Source organism: Pseudophryne corroboree, unplaced genomic scaffold (genome assembly GCF_028390025.1).
Source record: "Pseudophryne corroboree isolate aPseCor3 unplaced genomic scaffold, aPseCor3.hap2 scaffold_361, whole genome shotgun sequence".
In the NCBI taxonomy this organism is placed as follows: Eukaryota; Metazoa; Chordata; class Amphibia; order Anura; family Myobatrachidae; genus Pseudophryne; species Pseudophryne corroboree.
This window is the reverse complement of record NW_026970016.1, coordinates 147,246-170,486: the sequence shown is the minus strand read 5'-3', so window position 1 is coordinate 170,486 and position 23,241 is coordinate 147,246.

The following is a 23,241-nucleotide window of genomic DNA, read 5'->3' as shown; positions in this document are numbered from 1 at the left end:
GTATTCCACACATGCTCACACCCAGTTCTTGTTATATGTGTATCCCACACATGCTTACACCCAGTACTGGTTATATGTGCATTCCAGACATGCTTACACCCAGTACTGGTTATATGTGTATTCCACACATGCTCACACCCATTACTGTTTTTTTGTGTATTCCTCACATGCTCACACCCAGTTCTGGTTATATGTGTATTCCACACATGCTCAAACCCAGTACTGGTTATATGTGTATTCCACACATGCTCACACCCAGTACTGGTTATATGTGTATTCCACACATGCTCACACTAAGTACTGGTTATATGGGTATTCCACACATGCTCACATACAATACTAGTTATATGTGTATCCCACACATGCTCACACCCAGTACTGGTTATATGTGAATTCCACACATGCTCACACCAAGTACTGGTTATATGTATATTCCACACATGCTCACACCCAGTACTAGTTATGTGTGTATTCCAGACATGATCACACCCAGTACTGGTTATATGTGTGTTCCAGACATGCTCACACCCAGTATTGGTTACATTTGTAGTCCGCAGATGCTCACACCCAGTTCTAGTTATATATGTACTCCACACATGCTCACACCCAGTACTAGTTATATGTGTACTCCACACATGCTCACACCCAGTACTGGTTATATGTGTACTCCACACATACTCACAACCAGTACTGGTTATATGTGTATTCCACACATGCTCACACCCAGTTCTGGTTATATGTGTACTACACACATGCTCACACCCAGTACTGGTTATATGTGTATTCCACACATGCTCACACTCAGTACTGGTTATATGTGTACTCAACAAATGCTCACACTCAGTACTGGTTATATGGGTATTCCACACATGCTCACACTCAGTACTGGTTATATGTGTACTCCACACATGCTCACACTCAGTACTGGTTTTATGTGTATTCCACACATGCTCACACCCAGTACTGGTTATATGTGAGTTCCACACATGCTCACACCCAGTACTGGTTATATGTGTATTCCACACATGCTCACACCCAGTACTAGTTATGTGTGTATTACAGACATGCTCACACCCAGTACTGGTTATATGTGTGTTCCAGACATGCTTACACCCAGTACTGGTTACATTTGTAGTCCGCACATGCTCACACCCAGTTCTAGTTATATATGTACTCCACACATGCTCACACCCAGTACTGGTTATATGTGTACTCCACACATACTCACAACCAGTACTGGTTATATGTGTATTCCACACATGCTCACACCCAGTTCTGGTTATATGTGTACTACACACATGCTCACACCCAATACTGGTTATATGTGCATTCCACACATGCTCACATTCAGTACTGGTTATATGTGCATTACACACATGCTCACATTCAGTACTGGTTATATGGGTATTCCACACATGCTCACACCCAGTACTGGTTTTTTGTATATTCCTCACATGCTCACACCCAGTACTGGTTATATGTGCATTCCACACATGCTCACATTCAGTACTGGTTATATGTGCATTCCACACATGCTCACATTCAGTACTGGTTATATGTGTACTCAACAAATGCTCACACTCAGTACTGGTTATATGTGTACTCAACAAATGCTCACACTCAGTACTGGTTATATGTGTATTCCACACATGCTCACACCCAGTTCTTGTTATATGTGTATCCCACACATGCTTACACCCAGTACTGGTTATATGTGTATTCCACACATGCTCACACCCATTACTGTTTTTTTGTGTATTCCTCACATGCTCACACCCAGTTCTGGTTATATGTGTACTACACACATGCTCACACCCAGTACTGGTTATATGTGCATTCCAGACATGCTCACACCCAGTACTGGTTATATGTGTATTCCACACATGCTCACACTCAGTACTGGTTATATGTGTATTCCACACATGCTCACACGCAGTTCTTGTTATATGTGTATCCCACACATGCTTACACCCAGTACTGGTTATATGTGTATTCCACACATGCTCACACCCATTACTGTTTTTTTGTGTATTCCTCACATGCTCACACCCAGTTCTGGTTATATGTGTATTCCACACATGCTCAAACCCAGTACTGGTTATATGTGTATCCCACACATGCTCACACCCAGTTCTTGTTATATGTGTATCCCACACATGCTTACACCCAGTACTGGTTATATGTGTATTCCACACATGCTCACACCCATTACTGTTTTTTTGTGTATTCCTCACATGCTCACACCCAGTTCTGGTTATATGTGTATTCCACACATGCTCAAACCCAGTACTGGTTATATGTGTATCCCACACATGCTCACACCCAGTACTGGTTATATGTGTATCCCACACATGCTTACACCCAGTACTGGTTATATGTGTATCCCACACATGCTCACACCCAGTACTGGTTATATGTGTATTCCACACATGCTCACACCCAGTTCTTGTTATATGTGTATCCCACACATGCTCACACCCAGTACTGGTTATATGTGCATTCCAGACATGCTCACACCCAGTACTGGTTATATGTGTATTCCACACATGCTCACACTCAGTACTGGTTATATGGGTTTTCCACACATGCTCACACCCATTACTGTTTTTTTGTGTATTCCTCACATGCTCACACCCAGTTCTGGTTATATGTGTATTCCACACATGCTCAAACCCAGTACTGGTTATATGTGTATTTCACACATGCTCACACTAAGTACTGTTTATATGGGTATTCCACACATGCTCACATACAATACTGGTTATATGTGTATCCCACACATGCTCACACCCAGTACTGGTTATATGTGTATCCCACACATGCTCACACCCAGTACTGGTTATATGTGAATTCCACACATGCTCACACCCAGTACTGGTTATATGTGTATTCCACACATGCTCATACCCAGTACTAGTTATGTGTGTATTACAGACATGCTCACACCCAGTACTGGTTATATGTGTGTTCCAGACATGCTCACACCCAGTACTGGTTACATTTGTAGTCCGCACATGCTCACACCCAGTTCTAGTTATATATGTACTCCACACATGCTCACACCCAGTACTAGTTATATGTGTACTCCACACATGCTCACACCCAGTACTGGTTATATGTGTACTCCACACATACTCACAGCCAGTACTGGTTATATGTGTATTCCACACATGCTCACACCCAGTTCTGGTTATATGTGTACTACACACATGCTCACACCCAGTACTGGTTATATGTGCATTCCACACATGCTCACATTCAGTACTGGTTATATGTGCATTCCACACATGCTCACATTCAGTACTGGTTATATGGGTATTCCACACATGCTCACACCCAGTACTGGTTTTTTGTATATTCCTCACATGCTCACACCCAGTACTGGTTATATGTGCATTCCACACATGCTCACATTCAGTACTGGTTATATGTGCATTCCACACATGCTCACATTCAGTACTGGTTATATGGGTATTCCACACATGCTCACACCCAGTACTGTTTTTTTTGTATATTCCTCACATGCTCACACCCAGTACTGGTTATATGTGTATTCCACACATGCTCACACCCAGTACTGGTTATATGTGTATTCCACACATGCTCACACTAAGTACTGGTTATATGGGTATTCCACACATGCTCACATACAATACTAGTTATATGTGTATCCCACACATGCTCACACCCAGTACTGGTTATATGTGAATTCCACACATGCTCACACCCAGTACTGGTTATATGTGTATTCCACACATGCTCACACCCAGTACTAGTTATGTGTGTATTCCAGACATGCTCACACCCAGTACTGGTTATATGTGTGTTCCAGACATGCTCACACCCAGTATTGGTTACATTTGTAGTCCGCACATGCTCAAACCCAGTTCTAGTTATATATGTACTCCACACATGCTCACACCCAGTACTAGTTATATGTGTACTCCACACATGCTCACACCCAGTACTGGTTATATGTGTACTCCACACATACTCACAACCAGTACTGGTTATATGTGTATTCCACACATGCTCACACCCAGTTCTGGTTATATGTGTACTACACACATGCTCACACCCAGTACTGGTTATATGTGCATTCCAGACATGCTCACACCCAGTACTGGTTATATGTGTATTCCACACATGCTCACACTTAGTACTGGTTATATGTGTACTCAACAAATGCTCACACTCAGTACTGGTTATATGTGTATTCCACACATGCTCACACTCAGTACTGGTTATATGTGTACTCCACACATGCTCACACTCAGTACTGGTTTTATGTGTATTCCACACATGCTCACACCCAGTACTGGTTATATGTGTATCCCACACATGCTCACAGCCAGTACTCGTTATATGTGTATTCCACACATGCTCACACCCAGTTCTTGTTATATGTGTATCCCACACATGCTCACACCCAGTACTGGTTATATGTGCATTCCAGACATGCTCACACCCAGTACTGGTTATATGTGTATTCCACACATGCTCACACTGAGTACTGGTTATATGGGTTTTCCACACATGCTCACACCCATTACTGTTTTTTTGTGTATTCCTCACATGCTCACACCCAGTTCTGTTATATGTGTATTCCACACATGCTCAAACCCAGTACTGGTTTTATGTGTATTCCACACATGATCACACCCAGTACTGGTTATATGTGTATTCCACACATGCTCACACCCAGTACTAGTTATATGTGTATTCCAGACATGCTCACACCCAGTACTGGTTAAATGTGTATTCCAGACTTGCTCACACCCAGTACTAGTTATATGTGTACTCCACACATGCTCACACCCAGTACTGGTTATAAGTGTACTCCACACATGCTCACACCCAGTAATTTTTATATGTGTACTCCACGCATGGTCACTCCCAGTGCTGGTTATATGTGTATTCCACACATGCTCACACCCAGTACTGGTTATATGTGTATCCCACACATGCTCACACCCAGAACTGGTTATATGTGAATTCCACACATGCTCACACCCAGTACTGGTTATATTTGTATTCCATACATGCTCACACCCAGTTCTGGTTATATGTGTACTACACACATGCTCACACCCAGTACTGGTTATATGTGCATTCCAGACATGCTCACACCCAGTACTGGTTATATGTGTATTCCACACATGCTCACACTCAGTACTGGTTATATGTGTACTCAACAAATGCTCACACTCAGTACTGGTTATATGTGTGTTCCAGACATGCTCACACCCAGTATTGGTTACATTTGTAGTCCGCACATGCTCAAACCCAGTTCTAGTTATATATGTACTCCACACATGCTCACACCCAGTACTAGTTATATGTGTACTCCACACATGCTCACACCCAGTACTGGTTATATGTGTACTCCACACATACTCACAACCAGTACTGGTTATATGTGTATTCCACACATGCTCACACCCAGTTCTGGTTATATGTGTACTACACACATGCTCACACCCAGTACTGGTTATATGTGCATTCCAGACATGCTCACACCCAGTACTGGTTATATGTGTATTCCACACATGCTCACACTCAGTACTGGTTATATGTGTACTCAACAAATGCTCTCACTCAGTACTGGTTATATGTGTATTCCACACATGCTCACACTCAGTACTGGTTATATGTGTACTCCACACATGCTCACACTCAGTACTGGTTTTATGTGTATTCCACACATGCTCACACCCAGTACTGGTTATATGTGTATCCCACACATGCTCACAGCCAGTACTCGTTATATGTGTATTCCACACATGCTCACACCCAGTTCTTGTTATATGTGTATCCCACACATGCTCACACCCAGTACTGGTTATATGTGCATTCCAGACATGCTCACACCCAGTACTGGTTATATGTGTATTCCACACATGCTCACACTGAGTACTGGTTATATGGGTTTTCCACACATGCTCACACCCATTACTGTTTTTTTGTGTATTCCTCACATGCTCACACCCAGTTCTGTTATATGTGTATTCCACACATGCTCAAACCCAGTACTGGTTTTATGTGTATTCCACACATGATCACACCCAGTACTGGTTATATGTGTATTCCACACATGCTCACACCCAGTACTAGTTATATGTGTATTCCAGACATGCTCACACCCAGTACTGGTTAAATGTGTATTCCAGACTTGCTCACACCCAGTACTAGTTATATGTGTACTCCACACATGCTCACACCCAGTACTGGTTATAAGTGTACTCCACACATGCTCACACCCAGTAATTTTTATATGTGTACTCCACACATGGTCACTCCCAGTGCTGGTTATATGTGTATTCCACACATGCTCACACCCAGTACTGGTTATATGTGTATCCCACACATGCTCACACCCAGAACTGGTTATATGTGAATTCCACACATGCTCACACCCAGTACTGGTTATATTTGTATTCCATACATGCTCACACCCAGTTCTGGTTATATGTGTACTCCACACATGCTCACACCCAGTACTGGTTATATGTGCATTCCAGACATGCTCACACCCAGTACTGGTTATATGTGTATTCCACACATGCTCACACTCAGTACTGGTTATATGTGTACTCAACAAATGCTCACACTCAGTACTGGTTATATGTGTATTCCACACATGCTCACACTCAGTACTGGTTATATGTGTACTCCACACATGCTCACACTCAGTACTGGTTTTATGTGTATTCCACACATGCTCACACCCAGTACTGGTTATATGTGTATTCCACACATGCTCACACCCAGTTCTTGTTATATGTGTATCCCACACATGCTCACACCCAGGGCCGGCGCTACCACTAGGCAGCTTTAGGCAGCTGCCTAGGGGCGGCGACCACTGGAGGGCGGAACGAAAGTGAAAGAGAACACACACACACACACACTCCTCCTATTCTTTAAGAGGAGCAGCTCGTTGGCGCCTGGCCCACCACGTCTGACTGTCTGCCAGTGCCGTGCCTTCAAACGTGAGTTGACTGTGTCTGTGTGTGCCTGCCAGTGCCCTACTTAAGTTCTTCTTCAACCCGGCCTGCCGTCAGTGCCGTGCAGCCGCCCCCCCCCCCCGGGCCGCCACCTCTGCGATCATAGCCCACAGCTGAGCCGCCCACAGAGGAATCATAACGTGGGACTCAGGAGCGCAGGCGGCAGCAGCAGCAGGCTGCGCATTATAACTCATTCCTGAGGAATGAGTTATAATGCACAGCCTGCTGCCGCCTGCGCTCCTGAGTCCCACGTTATGTGAGCAGACGATCCGCCGCTCCCCCACGCGATGGTCTTCCGCGGACTACAGGGCACATCATCATGAAGGGGTCTGCTGGCCTGGTCGCCGGTGCGCTCTGCTGCCACATCGGGCGCCGCCTCTCCCTAGAATCGAGCAAATTTTTATCTGCGCCTCTCCCTCCCCACCCCACCCCCCGCGCAATCCCGCGACTGGCTCCCGGCCGCATCTCGTCAGAACATTCTGCTGCCTCCACAGCTATTAGGCTCCTGCTTCAACTCCCCCCCCCCCTGCATCTAGTAACCCTGTACCTAGGTTAATTTCTTCAACTCCCCCCCTCTGCTCCCCCCCCCTCTGCTCCCCCCCCTCTGCTGCTGCCTCTCATTACCAGCTCCCCCACACCCCACCGCTATTAGGCTCCCGCTGCCCCCCCCCCCTCCCCCCTCCTGCATTTTGTACCTAGGGTCATCTCTCCCCCCCCCCCCCCCCCGCTGCTGCCTCTTCTTATTACCAGCTCCCCCACAGCTATTGGGCTCCCACTTCTCCCCCCCCCCCCCCTGCATCTTGTACCTAGGTTAATCTCTCCTCTCCCCCCCTCCCCCCCTCCCCCACAATTGGGCTCCCACATGTTGCATTGTAGCATTCAGTGTGCTACAATGTGAATTTCGGCTCATTCAGTGTGCTACAATGTGAATGTCGGCTCATTCAGTGTGCTACAATGTGAATGTCGGCTCATTCAGTGTGCTACAATGTGAATGTCGGCTCGTTCAGTGTGCTACAATGTGAGTTTCGGCTCATTCAGTGTGCTACAATGTGAGTTTCGGCTCATTCAGTGTGCTACAATGTGAGTTTCGGCTCATTTAGTGTGCTACAATATGAATGTCGGCTCATTCAGTGTGCTACAATGTGAATGTCGGCTCATTCAGTGTGCTACAATGTGAGTTTCGGCTCATTCAGTGTGCTACAATGTGAATGTCGGCTCATTCAGTGTGCTTCAATGTGAATGTCGGCTCACTCAGTGTGCTACAATGTGAATTTCGGCTCATTCAGTGTGCTACAATGTGAATGTCGGCTCATTCAGTGTGTTACAATGTGAATGTCGGCTAATTCAGTGTGCTACAATGTGAATTTCGGCTCATTCAGTGTGTTACAATGTGAATGTCGGCTCATTCAGTGTGCTACAATGTGAATTTCGGCTCATTCAGTGTGTTACAATGTGAATTTTGCCTCCTTCAGTGTGCTACAATGTGAATTTCGGCTCACTCAGTGTGCTACAATGTGAATGTCGGCTCACTCAGTGTGCTACAATGTGAATTTCAGCTCGTACCGTGTGCTATAAGGTGAAAGGGACACCAGTACTAGATAGTATAAGGCAGGCATGTCCAAACTGCAGCCCTCCAGCTGTTGTGAAACTACATATCCCAGCATGCCCTGACACAGTTTTGCTGTCGGAGAATGCTAAAGCTGTGTCCGGGCGTGCTGGGATGTGTAGCTTCTCAACAGCTGGAGGGCCGCAGTTTGGACATGCTTGGTATAAGGGGTTCTACTACACTGGACGCGCCCCGTTTTAGGTGACCACGCCCCCTTTTCCTGGAGCGCGGGCGCCTTTGGCGCGCACATAATTGCATCCTTGACTTTTGCATACCCCCACTTCAAAATTTCCACTTCGACCACTGTATATACACACACACACACACACACACACAAACTCGCCGCAAGTGGGAATAGTCCCTGCTAGTCGGCATGCCGACTGACAGGATTTAGAGGGGGCGGGGTGTAGCCGTCGGTAATGTGACCGGCAGTCTCGTGACCACCGGTCACATAACTACATCCCTATAAATAAATAAATATATATATATATATATATATATATATATATATATAGTTTCCAAATGATGCGGCACTCGTGATACAGGCAACAATACAAAATCAGCAAATCAACGTTTCAGTTTATTCAACTGTTTTCAAGATATAATAAAATCCAATACATAACTCACCTATATACCCGTCACCATCACCATGTGTCACAAACAGCTGGAGCTGTTTCTCAAACCGCCCGCTGAAGATGACGTCATGACGCATCCAGCGCCTCCTGACGACGTCATCCGTCGCACACCACGTGACCAACACCGCATCTGTTGCCAAGCAACCAATATTACAAATACGGATCACCATGCCACTTCCTGTATCATGTAAACATACTTAAACAGCGCTGATCATTATATATATATATATATATATATATATATATATAGACTAAATAAGACTTAATACAAGATTTCCAAATGTTATCCCACAGAAATGCATAGCGAAATTCAATAAACAATGATCCATATCTATAAATCTAATCCGGCACTGGCTAATGATATACAGGTTGAGTATCCCATATCCAAATATTCCGAAATACGGAATATTCCGAAATACGGACTTTTTTGAGTGAGAGTGAGATAGTGAAACCTTTGTTTTTTGATGGCTCAATGTACACAAACTTTGTTTAATACACAAAGTTATTAAAAATATTGTATTAAATGACCTTCAGGCTGTGTGTATAAGGTGTATATGAAACATAAATGAATTGTGTGAATGTAGACACACTTTGTTTAATGCACAAAGTTATAAAAAATATTGGCTAAAATTACCTTCAGGCTGTGTGTATAAGGAGTATATGTAACATAAATGTATTCTGTGCTTAGATTTAGGTCCCATCACCATGATATCTCATTATGGTATGCAATTATTCCAAAATACGGAAAAATCCCATATCCAAAACACCTCTGGTCCCAAGCATTTTGGATAAGGGAGACTCAACCTGTATAATAATTAATAGGGAGTGAAATATCTGTATATTTTAATATTTAATATTTTGTATGCACACATTAATGACCTCTGAGCTAATTTAGCAAGTTAAAGAAAACAGGTAAACGAGACTCATTTAGCCCTTTTGGGGCCAATACATCAAGTTTAGAGATCCAATAGGCTTCCCTTTGTAATAGCTTTTTGTTTCGATCTCCACCACGGCTGTTCGGAGGAATAAAATCAATCATTCTGTATCTTAAGGTAGTTAGCGGATGATTTTTCTCAGCAAAATGTCTTGCTACAGGTTGTTCGCTAGTACCTTTAATCAATGCAGTTCTAATAGCATGGCGATGATTCGCCATCCTTTCTTTAAATTTAGTTTGTGTTTTTCCAACATAAGATAATGCACAAGGGCATGTCAATTGATAAATTACAAAGCAGCTATTGCAAGTCAAATGATGTTTTATTTTAATGGGCTTGCCTGTCTGTGGATGATTAAAGGTATCACCAGAAATCATAAACCCACATGTTACACATCCACACCGAAAGCATCCAGGTTTTCTAACAGACAGAAATTGACTCTTCTCACTGGGTGTAACAAAATTGGTTTTCACTAAGATGTCCCGTAGGTTCCTCCCCCTTGAATAACATGGCATCAACTGGGAGTTGGTTAAACCAATCTCAGGATCCGTTTTAATTAAAGGCCAGAGTTTTTTGGAACTCTTCTGTATATTGGATGACATGGTAGTAAATTGGGATACCCAAGGGATCCGATGTTTATTATCTTTATCTTTTATTTTGCGTTTAAGTAAATCAGCTCTATTAATATATATATACATACACATGCATCATATATGGGTATATATATATATATATATATATAATATATATATACACACATTTCTCCATATAAAAATCTTTATATACCCCCCAGTTCCTGCACACATATCTGTCTATCTATGTATGTAGTGTATGCGTGTATGTATCTACAGTACATATCCTGCTGAGTTGTGTTCCCCCTTTCCTCCCCCATACACCACTACTACCTGCCTGGGGTCACCGCAATATGTCACACATAGTGTGTTTTTTTTCACCATATATTTTTGGAGGGGCAGTTTGTGGGTTCGTGGGGGGGGGGGGTGTTGGGGGGGCGGCGGGGAGTTGCAGTAGGAAGACATTTTGCCTAGGGTGCCGAAAAACCTTGCACCGGCCCTGCTCACACCCAGTACTGGTTATATGTGCATTCCAGACATGCTCACACCCAGTACTGGTTATATGTGTATTCCACACATGCTCACACTGAGTAGTGGTTATATGGGTTTTCCACACATGCTCACACCCATTACTGTTTTTTTGTGTATTCCTCACATGCTCACACCCAGTTCTGTTATATGTGTATTCCACACATGCTCAAACCCAGTACTGGTTTTATGTGTATTCCACACATGATCACACCCAGTACTGGTTATATGTGTATTCCACACATGCTCACACCCAGTACTAGTTATATGTGTATTCCACACATGCTCACACCCAGTACTGGTTAAATGTGTATTCCAGACTTGCTCACACCCAGTACTAGTTATATGTGTACTCCACACATGCTCACACCCAGTACTGGTTATAAGTGTACTCCACACATTCTCACACCCAGTAATTTTTATATGTGTACTCCACACATGGTCACTCCCAGTGCTGGTTATATGTGTATTCGACACATGCTCACACCCAGTACTGGTTATATGTGTATCCCACACATGCTCACACCCAGAACTGGTTATATGTGAATTCCACACATGCTCACACCCAGTACTGGTTATATTTGTATTCCATACATGCTCACACCCAGTACTAGTTATGTGTTTATTCCAGACATGCTCACACCCAGTACTGGTTATATGTGTGTTCCAGACATGCTCACACCCAGTACTGGTAATATTTGTAGTCCGCACATGCTCACACCCAGTACTAGTTATATATGTACTCCACACATGCTCACACCCAGTACTAGTTATATGTGTACTCCACACATGCTCACACCCAGTACTGGTTATATGTGTACTCCACACATACTCACACCCAGTACTGGTTATATGTGTATTCCAGACATGCTCACACCCAGTACTGGTTATATGTGTATTCCACACATGCTCACACTCAGTACTGGTTATATGTGTACTCCACAAATGCTCACACTCAGTACTGGTTTTATGTGTATTCCACACATGCTCACACTCAGTACTGGTTATATGTGTATCCCACACATGCTCACAGCCAGTACTGGTTATATGTGTACTCCACACATACTCACACCCAGTACTGGTTATATGTGTATTCCACACAGGCTCACACTCAGTACTGGTTATATGTGTACTCCACACATGCTCACACTCAGTACTGGTTTTATGTGTATTCCACACATGCTCACACCCAGTACTGGTTATATGTGTATCCCACACATGCTCACAGCCAGTACTCGTTATATGTGTATTCCACACATGCTCACACCCAGTTCTTGTTATATGTGTATCCCACACATGCTTACACCCAGTACTGGTTATATGTGCATTCCAGACATGCTTACACCCAGTATTGGTTATATGTGTATTCCACACATGCTCACACCCATTACTGTTTTTTTGTGTATTCCTCACATGCTCACACCCAGTTCTGGTTATATGTGTATTCCACACATGCTCAAACCCAGTACTGGTTATATGTGTATTCCACACATGCTCACACCCAGTACTGGTTATATGTGTATTCCACACATGCTCACACTAAGTACTGGTTATATGGGTATTCCACACATGCTCACATACAATACTAGTTATATGTGTATCCCACACATGCTCACACCCAGTACTGGTTATATGTGAATTCCACACATGCTCACACCCAGTACTGGTTATATGTGTATTCCACACATGCTCACACCCAGCACTAGTTATGTGTGTATTCCAGACATGCTCACCCCCAGTACTGGTTATATGTGTGTTCCAGACATGCTCACACCCAGTATTGGTTACATTTGTAGTCCGCACATGCTCACACCCAGTTCTAGTTATATATGTACTCCACACATGCTCACACCCAGTACTAGTTATATGTGTACTCCACACATGCTCACACCCAGTACTAGTTATATGTGTACTCCACACATGATCACACCCAGTACTGGTTATATGTGCATTCCAGACATGCTCACACCAAGTACTGGTTATATGTGTATTCCACACATGCTCACACTCAGTACTGGTTATATGGGTTTTCCACACATGCTCACACCCATTACTGTTTTTTTGTGTATTCCTCACATGCTCACACCCAGTTCTGGTTATATGTGTATTCCACACATGCTCACACCCAGTACTGGTTATATGTGTATTTCACACATGCTCACACTAAGTACTGTTTATATGGGTATTCCACACATGCTCACATACAATACTGGTTATATGTGTATCCCACACATGCTCACACCCAGTACTGGTTATATGTGTATCCCACACATGCTCACACCCAGTACTGGTTATATGTGAATTCCACACATGCTCACACCCAGTACTGGTTATATGTGTATTCCACACATGCTCACACACAGTACTAGTTATGTGTGTATTACAGACATGCTCACACCCAGTACTGGTTATATGTGTGTTCCAGACATGCTCACACCCAGTACTGGTTACATTTGTAGTCCGCACATGCTCACACCCAGTTCTAGTTATATATGTACTCCACACATGCTCACACCCAGTACTAGTTATATGTGTACTCCACACATGCTCACACCCAGTACTGGTTATATGTGTACTCCACACATACTCACAACCAGTACTGGTTATATGTGTATTCCACACATGCTCACACCCAGTTCTGGTTATATGTGTACTACACACATGCTCACACCCAGTACTGGTTATATGTGCATTCCACACATGCTCACATTCAGTACTGGTTATATGTGCATTCCACACATGCTCACATTCAGTACTGGTTATATGGGTATTCCACACATGCTCACACCCAGTACTGTTTTTTTGTATATTCCTCACATGCTCACACCCAGTACTGGTTATATGTGCATTCCACACATGCTCACATTCAGTACTGGTTATATGTGCATTCCACACATGCTCACATTCAGTACTGGTTATATGGGTATTCCACACATGCTCACACCCAGTACTGGTTTTTTGTATATTCCTCACATGCTCACACCCAGTACTGGTTATATGTGTATTCCACACATGCTCACACCCAGTACTGGTTATATGTGTATTCCACACATGCTCACACTAAGTACTGGTTATATGGGTATTCCACACATGCTCACATACAATACTAGTTATATGTGTATCCCACACATGCTCACACCCAGTACTGGTTATATGTGAATTCCACACATGCTCACACCCAGTACTGGTTATATGTGTATTCCACACATGCTCACACCCAGTACTAGTTATGTGTGTATTGCAGACATGCTCACACCCAGTACTGGTTATATGTGTATTCCAGACATGCTCACACCCAGTATTGGTTACATTTGTAGTCCGCACATGCTCAAACCCAGTTCTAGTTATATATGTACTCCACACATGCTCACACCCAGTACTAGTTATATGTGTACTCCACACATGCTCACACCCAGTACTGGTTATATGTGTACTCCACACATACTCACAACCAGTACTGGTTATATGTGTATTCCACACATGCTCACACCCAGTTCTGGTTATATGTGTACTACACACATGCTCACACCCAGTACTGGTTATATGTGCATTCCAGACATGCTCACACCCAGTACTGGTTATATGTGTATTCCACACATGCTCACACTCAGTACTGGTTATATGTGTACTCAACAAATGCTCACACTCAGTACTGGTTTTATGTGTATTCCACACATGCTCACACCCAGTACTGGTTATATGTGTATCCCACACATGCTCACAGCCAGTACTCGTTATATGTGTATTCCACACATGCTCACACCCAGTTCTTGTTATATGTGTATCCCACACATGCGCACACCCAGTACTGGTTATATGTGCATTCCAGACATGCTCACACCCAGTACTGGTTATATGTGTATTCCACACATGCTCACACTGAGTACTGGTTATATGGGTTTTCCACACATGCTCACACCCATTACTGTTTTTTTGTGTATTCCTCACATGCTCACACCCAGTTCTGTTATATGTGTATTCCACACATGCTCAAACCCTGTACTGGTTTTATGTGTATTCCACACATGATCACACCCAGTACTGGTTATATGTGTATTCCACACATGCTCACACCCAGTACTAGTTATATGTGTATTCCAGACATGCTCACACCCAGTACTGTTTAAATGTGTATTCCAGACTTGCTGACACCCAGTACTAGTTATATGTGTACTCCACACATGCTCACACCCAGTACTGGTTATAAGTGTACTCCACACATGCTCACACCCAGTAATTTTTATATGTGTACTCCACACATGGTCACTCCCAGTGCTGGTTATATGTGTGTTCCACACATGCTCACAACCAGTACTGGTTATATGTGTATCCCACACATGCTCACACCCAGAACTGGTTATATGTGAATTCCACACATGCTCACACCCAGTACTGGTTATATTTGTATTCCATACATGCTCACACCCAGTACTAGTTATGTGTTTATTCCAGACATGCTCACACCCAGTACTGGTTATATGTGTATTCCACACATGCTCACACTCAGTACTGGTTATATGTGTACTCCACACATGCTCACACTCAGTATTGGTTTTATGTGTATTCCACACATGCTCACACCCAGTACTGGTTATATGTGTGTTCCAGACATGCTCACACCCAGTACTGGTAATATTTGTAGTCAGCACATGCTCACACCCAGTACTAGTTATATATGTACTCCACACATGCTCACACCCAGTACTAGTTATATGTGTACTCCACACATGCTCACACCCAGTACTGGTTATATGTGTACTCCACACATACTCACACCCAGTACTGGTTATATGTGTATTCCAGACATGCTCACACCCAGTACTGGTTATATGTGTATTCCACACATGCTCACACTCAGTACTGGTTATATGTGTACTCCACACATGCTCACACTCAGTATTGGTTTTATGTGTATTCCACACATGCTCACACCCAGTACTGGTTATATGTGTATCCCACACATGCTCACAGCCAGTACTGGTTATATGTGTACTCCACACATACTTACACCCAGTACTGGTTATATGTGTATTCCAGACATGCTCACACCCAGTACTGGTTATATGTGTATTCCACACAGGCTCACACTCAGTACTGGTTATATGTGTACTCCACACATGCTCACACTCAGTACTGGTTTTATGTGTATTCCACACATGCTCACACCCAGTACTGGTTATATGTGTATCCCACACATGCTCACAGCCAGTACTCGTTATATGTGTATTCCACACATGCTCACACCCAGTTCTTGTTATATGTGTATCCCACACATGCTTACACCCAGTACTGGTTATATGTGCATTCCAGACATGCTTACACCCAGTACTGGTTATATGTGTATTCCACACATGCTTACACCCATTACTGTTTTTTTGTGTATTCCTCACATGCTCACACCCAGTTCTGGTTATATGTGTATTCCACACATGCTCAAACCCAGTACTGGTTATATGTGTATTCCACACATGCTCACACCCAGTACTGGTTATATGTGTATTCCACACATGCTCACACTAAGTACTGGTTATATGGGTATTCCACACATGCTCACATACAATACTAGTTATATGTGTATCCCACACATGCTCACACCCAGTACTGGTTATATGTGAATTCCACACATGCTCACACCCAGTACTGGTTATATGTGTATTCCACACATGCTCACACCCAGTACTAGTTATGTGTGTATTCCAGACATGCTCACACCCAGTACTGGTTATATGTGTGTTCCAGACATGCTCACACCCAGTATTGGTTACATTTGTAGTCCGCACATGCTCACACCCAGTTCTAGTTATATATGTACTCCACACATGCTCACACCCAGTACTAGTTATATGTGTACTCCACGCATGCTCACACCCAGTACTGGTTATATGTGTACTCCACACATACTCACAACCAGTACTGGTTATATGTGTATTCCACACATGCTCACACCCAGTTCTGGTTATATGTGTACTACACACATGCTCACACCCAGTACTGGTTATATGTGCATTCCAGACATGCTCACACCCAGTACTGGTTATATGTGTATTCCACACATGCTCACACTTAGTACTGGTTATATGTGTACTCAACAAATGCTCACACTCAGTACTGGTTATATGGGTATTCCACACATGCTCACACTAAGTACTGGTTATATGGGTATTCCACACATGCTCACATACAATACTAGTTATATGTGTATCCCACACATGCTCACACCCAGTACTGGTTATATGTGAATTCCACACATGCTCACACCCAGTACTGGTTATATGTGTATTCCACACATGCTCACACCCAGTACTAGTTATGTGTGTATTCCAGACATGCTCACACCCAGTACTGGTTATATGTGTGTTCCAGACATGCTCACACCCAGTATTGGTTACATTTGTAGTCCGCACATGCTCACACCCAGTTCTAGTTATATATGTACTCCACACATGCTCACACCCAGTACTAGTTATATGTGTACTCCACGCATGATCACACCCAGTACTGGTTATATGTGTATTCCACACATGCTCACACCCAGTACTAGTTATATGTGTATTCCAGACATGCTCACACCCAGTACTGGTTAAATGTGTATTCCAGACTTGCTCACACCCAGTACTAGTTATATGTGTACTCCACACATGCTCACACCCAGTACTGGTTATAAGTGTACTCCACACATGCTCACACCCAGTAATTTTTATATGTGTACTCCACACATGGTCACTCCCAGTGCTGGTTATATGTGTATTCCACACATGCTCACAACCAGTACTGGTTATATGTGTATCCCACACATGCTCACACCCAGAACTGGTTATATGTAAATTCCACACATGCTCACACCCAGTACTGGTTATATTTGTATTCCATACATGCTCACACCCAGTACTAGTTATGTGTTTATTCCAGACATGCTCACACCCAGTACTGGTTATATGTGTATTCCACACATGCTCACACTCAGTACTGGTTATATGTGTACTCCACACATGCTCACACTCAGTATTGATTTTATGTGTATTCCACACATGCTCACACCCAGTACTGGGTATATGTGTGTTCCAGACATGCTCACACCCAGTACTGGTAATATTTGTAGTCCGCACATGCTCACACCCAGTACTAGTTATATATGTACTCCACACATGCTCACACCCAGTACTAGTTATATGTGTACTCCACACATGCTCACACCCAGTACTGGTTATATGTGTACTCCACACATACTCACACCCAGTACTGGTTATATGTGTATTCCAGACATGCTCACACCCAGTACTGGTTATATGTGTATTCCACACATGCTCACACTCAGTACTGGTTATATGTGTACTCCACACATGCTCACACTCAGTATTGGTTTTATGTGTATTCCACACATGCTCACACCCAGTACTAGTTATATGTGTATCCCACACATGCTCACAGCCAGTACTGGTTATATGTGTACTCCACACATACTCACACCCAGTACTGGTTATATGTGTATTCCAGACATGCTCACACCCAGTACTGGTTATATGTGTATTCCACACAGGCTCACACTCAGTACTGGTTATATGTGTACTCCACACATGCTCACACTCAGTACTGGTTTTATGTGTATTCCACACATGCTCACACCCAGTACTGGTTATATGTGTATCCCACACATGCTCACAGCCAGTACTCGTTATATGTGTATTCCACACATGCTCACACCCAGTTCTTGTTATATGTGTATCCCACACATGCTTACACCCAGTACTGGTTATATGTGCATTCCAGACATGCTTACACCCAGTACTGGTTATATGTGTATTCCACACATGCTCACACCCATTACTGTTTTTTTGTGTATTCCTCACATGCTCACACCCAGTTCTGGTTATATGTGTATTCCACACATGCTCAAACCCAGTACTGGTTATATGTGTATTCCACACATGCTCACACCCAGTACTGGTTATATGTGTATTCCACACATGCTCACACTAAGTACTGGTTATATGGGTATTCCACACATGCTCACATACAATACTAGTTATATGTGTATCCCACACATGCTCACACCCAGTACTGGTTATATGTGAATTCCACACATGCTCACACCCAGTACTGGTTATATGTGTATTCCACACATGCTCACACCCAGTACTAGTTATGTGTGTATTCCAGACATGCTCACACCCAGTACTGGTTATATGTGTGTTCCAGACATGCTCACACCCAGTATTGGTTACATTTGTAGTCCGCACATGCTCACACCCAGTTCTAGTTATATATGTACTCCACACATGCTCACACCCAGTACTAGTTATATGTGTACTCCACGCATGCTCACACCCAGTACTGGTTATATGTGTACTCCACACATACTCACAACCAGTACTGGTTATATGTGTATTCCACACATGCTCACACCCAGTTCTGGTTATATGTGTACTACACACATGCTCACACCCAGTACTGGTTATATGTGCATTCCAGACATGCTCACACCCAGTACTGGTTATATGTGTATTCCACACATGCTCACACTTAGTACTGGTTATATGTGTACTCATCAAATGCTCACACTCAGTACTGGTTATATGGGTATTCCACACATGCTCACACTAAGTACTGGTTATATGGGTATTCCACACATGCTCACATACAATACTAGTTATATGTGTATCCCACACATGCTCACACCCAGTACTGGTTATATGTGAATTCCACACATGCTCACACCCAGTACTGGTTATATGTGTATTCCACACATGCTCACACCCAGTACTAGTTATGTGTGTATTCCAGACATGCTCACACCCAGTACTGGTTATATGTGTGTTCCAGACATGCTCACACCCAGTATTGGTTACATTTGTAGTCCGCACATGCTCACACCCAGTTCTAGTTATATATGTACTCCACACATGCTCACACCCAGTACTAGTTATATGTGTACTCCACGCATGCTCACACCCAGTACTGGTTATATGTGTACTCCACACATACTCACAACCAGTACTGGTTATATGTGTATTCCACACATGCTCACACCCAGTTCTGGTTATATGTGTACTACACACATGCTCACACCCAGTACTGGTTATATGTGCATTCCAGACATGCTCACACCCAGTACTGGTTATATGTGTATTCCACACATGCTCACACTTAGTACTGGTTATATGTGTACTCAACAAATGCTCACACTCAGTACTGGTTATATGGGTATTCCACACATGCTCACACTCAGTACTGGTTATATGTGTACTCCACACATGTTCACACTCAGTACTGGTTTTATGTGTATTCCACACATGCTCACACCCAGTACTGGTTATATGTGTATCCCACACATGCTCACAGCCAGTACTCGTTATATGTGTATTCCACACATGCTCACACCCAGTTCTTGTTATATGTGTATCCCACACATGCTCACACCCAGTACTGGTTATATGTGCATTCCAGACATGCTCACACCCAGTACTGGTTATATGTGTATTCCACACATGCTCACACTCAGTACTGGTTATATAGGTTTTCCACACATGCTCACACCCATTACTGTTTTTTTGTGTATTCCTCACATGCTCACACCCAGTTCTGGTTATATGTGTATTCCACACATGCTCAAACCCAGTACTGGTTATATGTGTATTCCACACATGCTCACACCCAGTACTGGTTATATGTGTATTCCACACATGCTCACACTAAGTACTGGTTATATGGGTATTCCACACATGCTCACAAATACAATACTAGTTATATGTGTATCCCACACATGCTCACACCCAGTACTGGTTATATGTGAATTCCACACATGCTCACACCCAGTACTGGTTATATGTGTATTCCACACATGCTCACACCCAGTACTAGTTATGTGTGTATTCCAGACATGCTCACACCCAGTACTGGTTATATGTGTGTTCCAGACATGCTCACACCCAGTATTGGTTACATTTGTAGTCCGCACATGCTCACACCCAGTTCTAGTTATATATGTACTCCACACATGCTCACACCCAGTACTAGTTATATGTGTACTCCACGCATGCTCACACCCAGTACTGGTTATATGTGTACTCCACACATACTCACAACCAGTACTGGTTATATGTGTATTCCACACATGCTCACACCCAGTTCTGGTTATATGTGTACTACACACATGCTCACACCCAGTACTGGTTATATGTGCATTCCAGACATGCTCACACCCAGTACTGGTTATATGTGTATTCCACACATGCTCACACTTAGTACTGGTTATATGTGTACTCAACAAATGCTCACACTCAGTACTGGTTATAAGGGTATTCCACACATGCTCACACTCAGTACTGGTTATATGTGTACTCCACACATGCTCACACTCAGTACTGGTTTTATGTGTATTCCACACATGCTCACAGCCAGTACTCGTTATATGTGTATTCCACACATGCTCACACCCAGTTCTTGTTATATGTGTATCCCACACATGCTCACACCCAGTACTGGTTATATGTGCATTCCAGACATGCTCACACCCAGTACTGGTTATATGTGTATTCCACACATGCTCACACTCAGTACTGGTTATATGGGTTTTCCACACATGCTCACACCCATTACTGTTTTTTTGTGTATTCCTCACATGCTCACACCCAGTTCTGGTTATATGTGTATTCCACACATGCTCAAACCCAGTACTGGTTTTATGTGTATTCCACACATGATCACACCCAGTACTGGTTATATGTGTATTCCACACATGCTCACACCCAGTACTAGTTATATGTGTATTCCAGACATGCTCACACCCAGTACTGGTTAAATGTGTATTCCAGACATGCTCACACCCAGTACTAGTTATATGTGTACTCCACACATGCTCACACCCAGTACTGGTTATAAGTGTACTCCACACATGCTCACACCCAGTAATTTTTATATGTGTACTCCACACATGGTCACTCCCAGTGCTGGTTATATGTGTATTCCACACATGCTCACACCCAGTACTGGTTATATGTGTATCCCACACATGCTCACACCCAGAACTGGTTATATGTGAATTCCACACATGCTCACACCCAGTACTGGTTATATTTGTATTCCATACATGCTCACACCCAGTACTAGATATGTGTTTATTCCAGACATGCTCACACCCAGTACTGGTTATATGTGTGTTCCAGACATGCTCACACCCAGTACTGGTTATATGTGTGTTCCAGACATGCTCACACCCAGTATTGGTTACATTTGTGGTCCGCACATGCTCACACCCAGTTCTAGTTATATATGTACTCCACACATGCTCACACCCAGTACTAGTTATATGTGTACTCCACACATGCTCACACCCAGTACTAGTTATATGTGTACTCCACACATGCTCACACCCAGTACTGGTTATATGTGCATTCCAGACATGCTCACACCCAGTACTGGTTATATGTGTATTCCACACATGCTCACACTCAGTACTGGTTATATGGGTTTTCCACACATGCTCACACCCATTACTGTTTTTTTGTGTATTCCTCACATGCTCACACCCAGTTCTGGTTATATGTGTATTCCACACATGCTCAAACCCAGTACTGGTTATATGTGTATTTCACACATGCTCACACTAAGTACTGTTTATATGGGTATTCCACACATGGTCACATACAATACTGGTTATATGTGTATCCCACACATGCTCACACCCAGTACTGGTTATATGTGTATCCCACACATGCTCACACCCAGTACTGGTTATATGTGAATTCCACACATGCTCACACCCAGTACTGGTTATATGTGTATTCCACACATGCTCACACCCAGTACTAGTTATGTGTGTATTCCAGACATGCTCACACCCAGTACTGGTTATATGTGTGTTCCAGACATGCTCACACCCAGTATTGGTTACATTTGTAGTCCGCACATGCTCACACCCAGTTCTAGTTATATATGTACTCCACACATGCTCACACCCAGTACTAG